This window comes from Corylus avellana, chromosome 3 (assembly GCF_965113065.1).
Source record: "Corylus avellana chromosome 3, dhCorAvel1.hap1.2, whole genome shotgun sequence".
In the NCBI taxonomy this organism is placed as follows: domain Eukaryota; kingdom Viridiplantae; phylum Streptophyta; class Magnoliopsida; order Fagales; family Betulaceae; genus Corylus; species Corylus avellana.
Genome location: NC_142492.1, coordinates 31121237 through 31130668, shown reverse-complemented (window position 1 = coordinate 31130668; position 9432 = coordinate 31121237). Strand labels below are relative to the sequence as shown.

General features: G+C 37.1%; 1 pseudogene across 1 annotated transcript; it reads left to right on the top strand.

Moving 5' to 3' along the window:
- Positions 1-926: 926 nt before the first annotated feature.
- LOC148587085 (phosphoserine phosphatase, chloroplastic-like) lies at positions 927-5524 on the top strand (annotated as a pseudogene). The gene is made up of 8 exons (XR_015911759.1): positions 927-1024; positions 1677-1907; positions 2179-2311; positions 2395-2502; positions 4014-4107; positions 4675-4823; positions 4901-4954; positions 5399-5524. The product of XR_015911759.1 is annotated as a phosphoserine phosphatase, chloroplastic-like (transcript).
- The last annotated feature ends 3908 nt before the right edge of the window (positions 5525-9432 follow it).

Genomic DNA, 9432 nt, shown 5'->3' with positions numbered 1-9432 from the left:
AAGGGGGTGGCCGAGCCACCCCCAGTTTCATCCAATTTTTTTTTTTTTTTTTTAATATTTTTTTTAATTAAAAAAAAAACATTTTTTTTAATTAAAAAAAAATTAATATATGTGCCACATGTCGACGTCTGATTGGTCCACATGTCAATTTAACGGTCAACTAACGGATGGACTAATTTGGTCACTTATCAAAACCACATGGACCTCCTGTGATAAAAATGAAACCCTAGGGGGGAAAAAATAAAGTTGTGAAACTACAGGGGGTTTTGGAGTATTTAACCCTTTGGTTTACGTTATTTTTTTTTTTTAATTTTTTTTTTTCATTTTATGTTCCCTCTCTCTCTCTCTCTCTCTATATATATATATATATATATATATATATATGAAAAATATTAGGTGTTCTTTTAGTATTTTCTTGGTGTCCTCTCAACTGTGATGTAATTTTTAAAATCACCGTTGAATTTGATATTATCATTATTAACTTTTAATCTATTAGTAATTTTAAAAGTCACATCACAAATTAAAAAAACACTTAGCATTTATATATATATATATATATAAAGTGAAAATGGAGTGATGATCCCTCCCACATCGTTTCTAAAAGAAAGATGATGATCTCGTACAATTAGCTGACTCAAACATGTGATATGCAATTTGGAATCAAAATCACACGTATGATACATGTCATGTCATGTAATTTGAAGAATACATGTCATGATTTTTTAAGATAAAAATCATGAAAATCATGTTTATGCCCAAATTAAATAGTAAATTAATTGCTTCCTAGTAACTGGACCCACGTCACCAAACAAAACCACTGTGGCAGGGGTGGTGGTCGTTGAATGGGGGTATACAGTAATTTTGCTCCCAGAATTTGGGACCAATCAAACGCAGATTCTTTTCTTTATTACCAAACAATAGGAGCTAAGCTACACACATCAGCTACCGGAAGCAAAGAGATCTAAGAAGAAGGAAAAGTTTGGAGCAAAATTCTACATTCACGCCCTTTTTCTCACGGTTACTGGTAATTACAGTGATAATTTTTATTATTGTTATTATTATATTTATATATGCTTTGATTTTCTCTCTTCATTTTCAAATTTTGCTTTCATCGTACACCATTTTAGCTTGCATGTGAGATTCATTTTATTCGTTTGTTTTTCTTAGTTTTTGGTTAATGCCCGTTTGGTTTGCGAGAAAAGAAAAGGCGGGAATCCAAAAAGCGTTAAAATTTGGGTTTTTTTTTTTTTTTTTTTTTTTTTTTTCGGGTTTAGAACTTGAGAAAATTTATTTTTGTTTTTACGGCATTTTCTCTGCTACCCAAACGGAGGGTCTGGTGTTTTCTTTTCACTGCTTGCGGATCTGGAACTTAATATGAGGGTTATGAATCATTACTGCTTTAAAAATTGAAGTTGATAGTTTTTCCACGTTTTATCTTTGTTTTCTTTATTTTTCGCTTTCATTGCTGCCAAAAGGTTCTTATTTTTAGTTTTATGATTTTTGTTTTACGTTTATTCGCATAATTGTTGGTTTTGAATAAATGGGTATTTGTGTTTTTGTTGAATTAGTGTTTTTAGTTTGGTGTGCGATGGTTTGTGGCTGTTTTGGTATAGGAGCATTTGGGTAAAGATTGTTTCTTATTTGAATATTCTTATTTTCTGATCTGATGGAAACAGATAATTTGATGGAAAGGTTGATGAGTTCACAGACGGCACCATTTAGTGCTCAGTGTAGGCAACATAGCTCTCCGTTCCTTCCTGCATTTTCCCATCGATTTACAAGAAAATTGAATATCAGTCACATTGGGATGAACAAATCTCCTAAATCATTGAAATCAATTGCTGCTTCAGTTCAACCATTGGAAGCCTCAAAATTGGGCCACTTAAACAACACTCTGCCATCCAAAGGTTATGCTCAAGCAATGTCTTAGCATCTGTAATTTTTCAAGTTTGAAGGAAAAATGGGTTTAATTCTAAATCAGTGTACTCTTTCATTTAGTTGAGTTAAGTTTTGATTTATGTACAAAGATTGGAGTTGGCTTACCTAGATATCAATTTAAGAGCTTATGATACGAATTATTGAACTGTTTAAACATATACTATGTACTTTTTCCATGCAAATTTTGACAATTTTAGAATTTTTTTTCTGTGCTTGATGACTGCTATTTCAAATTTATAGACGTTCTTGAGTCGTGGAGAAACGCCAATGCGGTGTGCTTTGATGTGGATAGCACGGTGTGCCTGGATGAGGGCATCGATGAACTTGCAGAATTTTGTGGAGCTGGGAAGGCTGTTGCAGAATGGACTTCTAGGTTGGATGTCCCACATTCGTTGGAACTACTTCAATTGGTTTGGTGTTAGTGTCTGTGCCTGATTTGGTTTCTGATTTTGCTAGAGCAATGAGTGGTTCTGTTCCTTTTGAGGAGGCCTTGGCTGCCAGGCTATCTTTGTTCAATCCTTCCTTTTCGCAAGTCCAGGACTTTCTTGAAAAGAGGCCCCCAAGGTATGAGGGATTTTTTAATTATCTGGAGCATGTTTTGACTTGTCTGCTTAATAAGGGTGAGCTGGATAGCTTGATTAAAAAAAGAATTGTATTCTGCATTGAGTTTTATGTAGCATATAAAGACATAATTCAGCAGTGGTCTATGGAAACATTACCATCTTGTGGATGGAGGAATAATATATGTTGTCCTTTATACAAAAATATATCTAAAGTTGATCTTAATTCTAAAAGGCGGGCCAAATCGGATGTTGTCAAGACACTGTGTGCTTGCACCAGATCATATAAAACATGGAGAAGCATCCAATTTTAATTGAGATTTCTGAACACTTCTTTTAGTGCATTATCCCTTGAATAGAGTTCACTTTTATGTCAGGGTTTATGACTTTATGTATCATGTTTTATCCTCGCTTGGGCTGTTTTTTTTTTTCCTTTATTTCTACTACGGTCAGACTTCTTGTTTTCTGTTCCATGTAGCTACATTTGAAATTGTCTGCTGCGTTAAGGGTTTCTGCGTTGCCAAATCATGAAGACGTTTTACTTTAGATTTTCTACTAGATTGTACAAAATGTTTTTGGGATTTTTCTGTCAAGGATTTGTGCTAATTGGATTCATATACTGAATTTGCTCATGGATTGTTCAGGACCAAAAAGGGAAAAACTGCAGCCTCTTAAACTTTTGTATGTATTTTCAATTCTTGACATGTAGGGCATATTTTCACTCTACTGCTAGTTTGACTGCATGGACCAAGCAAAGTTAATTCCATGTTTGCGTCCTTTATGGATTTAGTTATCAAATCATAATGGAAGAGACTCTTGCAGTCATCCTCTTAATAATTACAAGTTTTCTTGCAGCCACTATCACAAACATTAACTAAGCTCCCAAACATGTTAAATGACCTTTATGAAGCCACCTTATGCAAGTTTTGTACTTCATTCATATAATTATTCTGAAAATTTTCCCACCCCTTTCATGTAGTGAGTTGGTAGATTATTGTTGTTGTCGTTGTTATCATCATTATCGTTATTGTTGTTGTTATTTATCGTTAGTATTAGTGAGTTGTGACTTTCACCAAATATAAATGATACGTTTTAGAGAAGTGTTATGAGCATGAAACATGAAATTTGAAGTGTCAAAGCTAAGGCTTGTCAACACTATTATCGTTATGGCTGTCATTGATTTCCAATTCACTGTATGTTGTTACGATCCTACTGTTAGTATAAGTAATTCAGTCATGCCATCAAACCAAAACTATTAACTGTCTCTACAATGAGGGTTTTGTAAAAGGTTAGAAAACGACCAAAAGCTGAACAATGAAGCTTCATAGACATAATTTCACTACATGCTGTCTGAAACTACAACGATACATAGTGCTGCTATATAGGATATGTTATAATTGTTGTTTTCTGTCTGTTTGTCTTTTTTTTCATGGCAACTTGATGCCAGCAATGACCAATATTTTAAGTGTAATTTGAATGGAATGATAACTACCATTTCTATTTTTTGATATATAGGCTTTCTCTTGGCATAGAAGAGTTTGTCAAGAAGCTGAAGGCTAAGAATATCACTGTTTACCTGATCTCTGGAGGCTTTCGTCAAATGATCAATGTATGCTGTCAATAATGGAATGAATACAGTCCCTTCCATTTTTCCTGAAAGCATCCATTGAAGAATAAACACACACACACACACACACTCACTCAATTACCTTATTTAATTGGATAGTGATTGTGAGTAGTCAATCTTGGGAAACGGGAGCATGTGGTGGTGTTCTTACAACATTGTTGAATCACTGTTGCAGTGGACCCTAACATGACACACATGCCCCAACTGAGTTAAGGAACATGCTGGACTCTTTAAGTACAATTGATGATAACACTTGAGTACATACTATATTCTTGAGTAGAATTTTATGAGAAAATATCAAAAGAAAGAAGTTTGTGGTTTGTTCATGTAAAGCCCATATTCCTTCATGCCTTATGCTTCAAATGCGCCTTACAGTTCAAATGCATTGAAGGTTAATGCCATTTTGTGATACATTCTATAGTCATAGGACTCATAAGGTGTTTTTTATGTGGGCTCTGGCATACAGCATCTATATCTGTTTTAAATTGGAGAATGAATCGAATATCAAAGTACTCTCTTTAATTTTTAATTAAACAACTTCCTCTGAAGCCTGTCGCGTCGATCCTTGGGGTTCCACCTGAAAACATTTTTGCCAATCAACTGCTATTTGGAAGTGCTGGGGAGTTTGTGGGGTTTGACACTAGGAGCCTACTTCAAGGAGTGGACGAAAAGCCACTGCAGTCCAACAGATAAGAAAGGTAAATCCCTTGGCTGTTTGTGTAATATTTGTTTGTTAAGTGTGTTCTTTGCGAAGCTAATGAACTTGGTTTTCCAGGCTCATGAGTACAAGTCATTGGTCATGATCGGGGATGGGGCGACTGATCTTGAGGTAAGTTGTCCACACCTAAAATTGTCTACTTTTTGGCAAATTTCCATTAGAAACCTGCTGATGTACCTGATGTTTCTGTTCCATGAGTTTGAACATATCCATATACGAGGAAATATGTATATATAAGGAAATTTTTTGATGCTCAGCTTGCCTTAATAGATTTTGAGATCTGCCTCAAAAGTTATGTTACCATAGACTGCTCTTGTGGTCTATATAAGAGGAAATGTGTATATTAAGTCTAACTTGCTTCATAGTAACAGGCAAATTTGTACTTTTTTTCTCCTATTACAACAAGATTATGATTTTTTATGAGGTTCCAATTTGCTTTGAGAGTCGTCCGCGGTTATCTTCTATTATTATTATTATTATTATTATTATTTTTAAATCAGAATTTTCTACCAATGTAATATTTCTTTTCTTTTTTTTTTTTGCTCTCATACATAGGCTCGTAAACCAGGAGGTGCAGACTTGTTTATTTGTTATGCTGGTGTCCAACTTCGAGAGGCTGTTGCAGCAAAAGCTGATTGGGTGGTTTTCAGTTTTAGAGATCTAATAAACTCCTTGGAATAGTTAGAGATCTAATAAACTCCTTGGAATAGCTTAGAGAGAGAGAGAGAGAGACAGAGAGACAGAGAGAATATTGAATATTTATAGGCCTTATTGAACCATACGAATGTGCACCATAACATACATGAAGCTCCCAAATGCAGCACTAGAGTAAGGTACATAAAATTAGAGGAATTTTCTGAATGACTAAGCATAGGTTTTTTTTTTTATTTCTCCTTCCACCGACATAATAAGCCCTTCGATCACTCCCAATAAATTAATACCGCTGCCCTTTTGTCCTTCACCATCTTATTCCCACCAAATTCACGCCGCTCCCCGAACTCGAGAAACAATCCCTAATTTCTTCTATGGATGAATTCATGCCAAATAGCAGGAAAAGTTACTCCATTGATGAATTCATGCCAAATATTAGAAGAAGAGAATACTCTAGACTGGAACGACCAAGTCTTCCTTGGCCGAAGCTTCTTCTAAGACTCTGAATACACTATGGGTACCGGAGCCCTCTCCATCACCTATGTTTGCATGCTTAACTCAGAGTCCAACCAAAATTCTATATCATCTCCCAACCGAAATTCTATATAATCTCCCACGCAAATTTTCTTACATCTTTTTCAATGCAGAACTCCTCGTCTCCGCCGACGATGAAGATAGTGACGGGGAAAGTAATGATTTGAACTGGTATAAGATCCAACAATGTTGGCTTTGCAGCCCGATGCTCCAATATATACAGATTTGGTGGGGCGACTTATGTTAGTGGGTCGGAAATGGGCATTCGGGATGTATATAAATTACAGGTTTTTCCATGTGTCGCCAATGATAATTGGGTCCTTGTTTCTCCTATGTTATCTCCAAGAATTTGCCCTTACGTTTCGGTTATAGGGAATAAGATTTTTGTTTGTAATTATTCTGATTATGATGAGGATGAACATTCTGATTCTGACAGTTTTCCTTGGGGTGAGGTTTTTGATCCCGTCAATGAAAAATCAAAAATGGGAAGACATCCTAATCTTCCTTTTCTTCCATTTTCGCAATGTCAAGTCATAGCTCTCCAGAATCCAGACAAACAGGATTCTTGTCTATCTCCTTGTTCGAAAGCAAATTAATCAAACACTTAACTGACTGTTTCCTAATATATGCACAAAAATATTAGACCTATTTCCTAATATATGCACAAAAATATTAGATGCGTTATTGATGTGTTTTCATTGAAAAAAAAGTTTTCACTCAGTCTCATTAGTTATCTCTTCAATTAAGCACACATTGTGGACCTCATCATAGTCAAGTGGCTGCTTATTGATGTTAAAGACGTTGAGCTCCACTGTCATATTCCCAAAAGAGATTTTCATCACCCCTATCCTACAGTTGATTAGGGCGTTAGCCGTAGCTAAGAAAGGTCGCCCTAAAATCACCGGAATTTGGCTCCTAACATTATGCATTGGCTCTGTGTCTATCACTATGAAGTCCACAGAGAAGTAAAGTTTATCCACCTTTATCAACACATCCTCAACGACTCCCCTTGGGACCGTCACAGACTTGTTAGCAGTGTCATAGAAGTGGGCTTCAATTCTCCCAACCTCAGCTATAGATAGACTGAATAGGGCAGGAGATTCACACTTGCTCCCAGATCCAACAATGCCCTTTCAATCTGATTGACTCTTATCATGCAAGAAATGGTTGGACACCCCGGGTTCTTATACTTGATGGGCAACTTGCGCTGAAGGATGGAACTCACTTGCTCGATCAGAAATGCTTTCTTTGCGACATTTGTTTTCCTCTTGACCATGACCAAATCCTTCAAGAATTTAGCATATGATGGCACTTGCTGAATTGCATCAAAAAACGGGATGTTTATCTGAACTTGCTTAAACACCTCCAAAATTTTAGCAAACTGTGCATTTTTCTTTGGAGCTTTCAATCTCTCTAGATATAGATCTTTTGGGATAAATGACCTCGGGGGATCCTCAATTGTGGGTATGGCTCTAGACGGCTCAACTTTTCCCCCTTATCTCTACCACTCTCTTGCCCTTGCAGCATAATCGGGTCCTCTTCTTCTTGAGCCACTTTATTGTCCACTTGTCTTCCTGACCTAAGTGTGACAATGGACTGCACTTGTTCTTGCCCGTGAGTAGGATGTGAAGAACTTCAAATTGCAAACTGTCCCTTTGGGTTGGGCACAGGCTAACTAGGGAACTTGCCCTTCTCTCTTTCACCCAAGTGGCTTGCTATTTATCCAATCTTGCTCTCCATTTTAGGAATTGCTTGGGTGTTGACCATGGTTGCATTCTTAACCTCCTGTATGGCCTGGCTATTGATCATTGTGAAATTCTTGAGCTCTTGTATCATCTGGCCATTTGCCTGAATGAATGTCTTTAGTGCGTCTTCCAGAGTTGACTGTGATGAAGATGTAGGCACTTGAGGAGTAGACTGATTTTGCTGCTGCGCATGAATTTCAAGAGGGTATTGATTCTAAGCATGATGAGGTGCCCCTCCCTGATTTAGTTGGCTCTGCTTCCACGAGAGATTGGGGTGGTTCTGCCACCCTGGATTGTAGGTCTCAGAATATGGTCAATTTGACTGCTTCCTAAAATCATTGAAAGCGTTCACTTGTTCCATGGAGCACTCGGCAAATGCCGGTGAAGATGGACAATTTTGTGCTAAGTGCATAGGATTAGCATAGATGGAACAACCATCAACATTGAATATGTTGGCAGCATTTATGGACTGACCCACTACAAGAGCTTCAACCTTCTTGGTGAGGGCATCTATCTTTATTCCCAAATCAGTGTCCTCCTTAACCTCATAGATGCCTCATTTCTTGGGGATACGAGCCGATTTATCCGACAACTCGAAAAATCTCACTACTGTGAGCTGTCGGACAACTTGTCCAATGCCTTATACGCTTCATCCCCCGTCAAACTTAAGAATGCCCCCCCATTCATTGACTCGATCATACTACGGTTGGATTGGGTCAATCCTTGGTAGAAGAACTGAACGAGTATCCACGTCTCATATCCATGTGGAGGGCATCTTATCAACAACTCTTTGAATCTCTCCCAACTTTCTGAGAACTTCTCATCCTCCTCCTGAGTAAAAGAGCTAATATCCTTTCTTCATTCATTTACCTTTGACACTGGGAAAAAATTGTTATAGAACTTACTCAACAAGCTTTGCCAAGATGTAATGGACCCGAGCATGTTGGAATCCAACCATGCCTTGGCTTTATCGTGCAGAGAGAAAGGAAATAGTCTAAGGTGGACAGACTCTTCAGAAAAATTTTGAAATTTAAAAGTGGGGCACATGTCCTTGAATTTCTTTACATGACCGTAAGGATTTTCAAGTTCTAGGCCATGGAATGATGGTAGAAGTTGGATGACGTGTAACTTCAGATCAAAATGGGTGGCATTGGTTGGTGGTAACACTATACATAAAAGGAAATTAATTGCAATGGGTGCGAACAAATCCCTAAGGGATGTAATGAAATCCACATTCCAAGCTCTAACTTGCTCAAAATTTCCAGCTCTCGCATCCTCATGCTCAACCCTAGGTTGCTCCACATTTTGGGGTATGTTATCTTGTTGGTCACCCATTTCACCTCTATTCTCACTCTCAACAGGTGCTCTCCGCGTTCGCCTAAGAGTTCTATCAATGTCGGGATCTAAGGGTATCAACTCTAGGTTCAAGGATCTCCGACCAAATATACACCAAACAAAGATACGAAAATGAACTAACTAACAAGAGACAAAATATTCACAAAAAGAAAGATGCAAATATAGAAAAGTAAAAAAGAAAAAAAGAAAAAAAAAAACAAAAACAATGTTCACAAAATAATTCTACAAGAATAATAAAAAAAAAAAAAAAAATTCCTACTGAGCAGTTGCTGGTTTGTTGAAGCTGGCTGCAGAGGTGCGCTC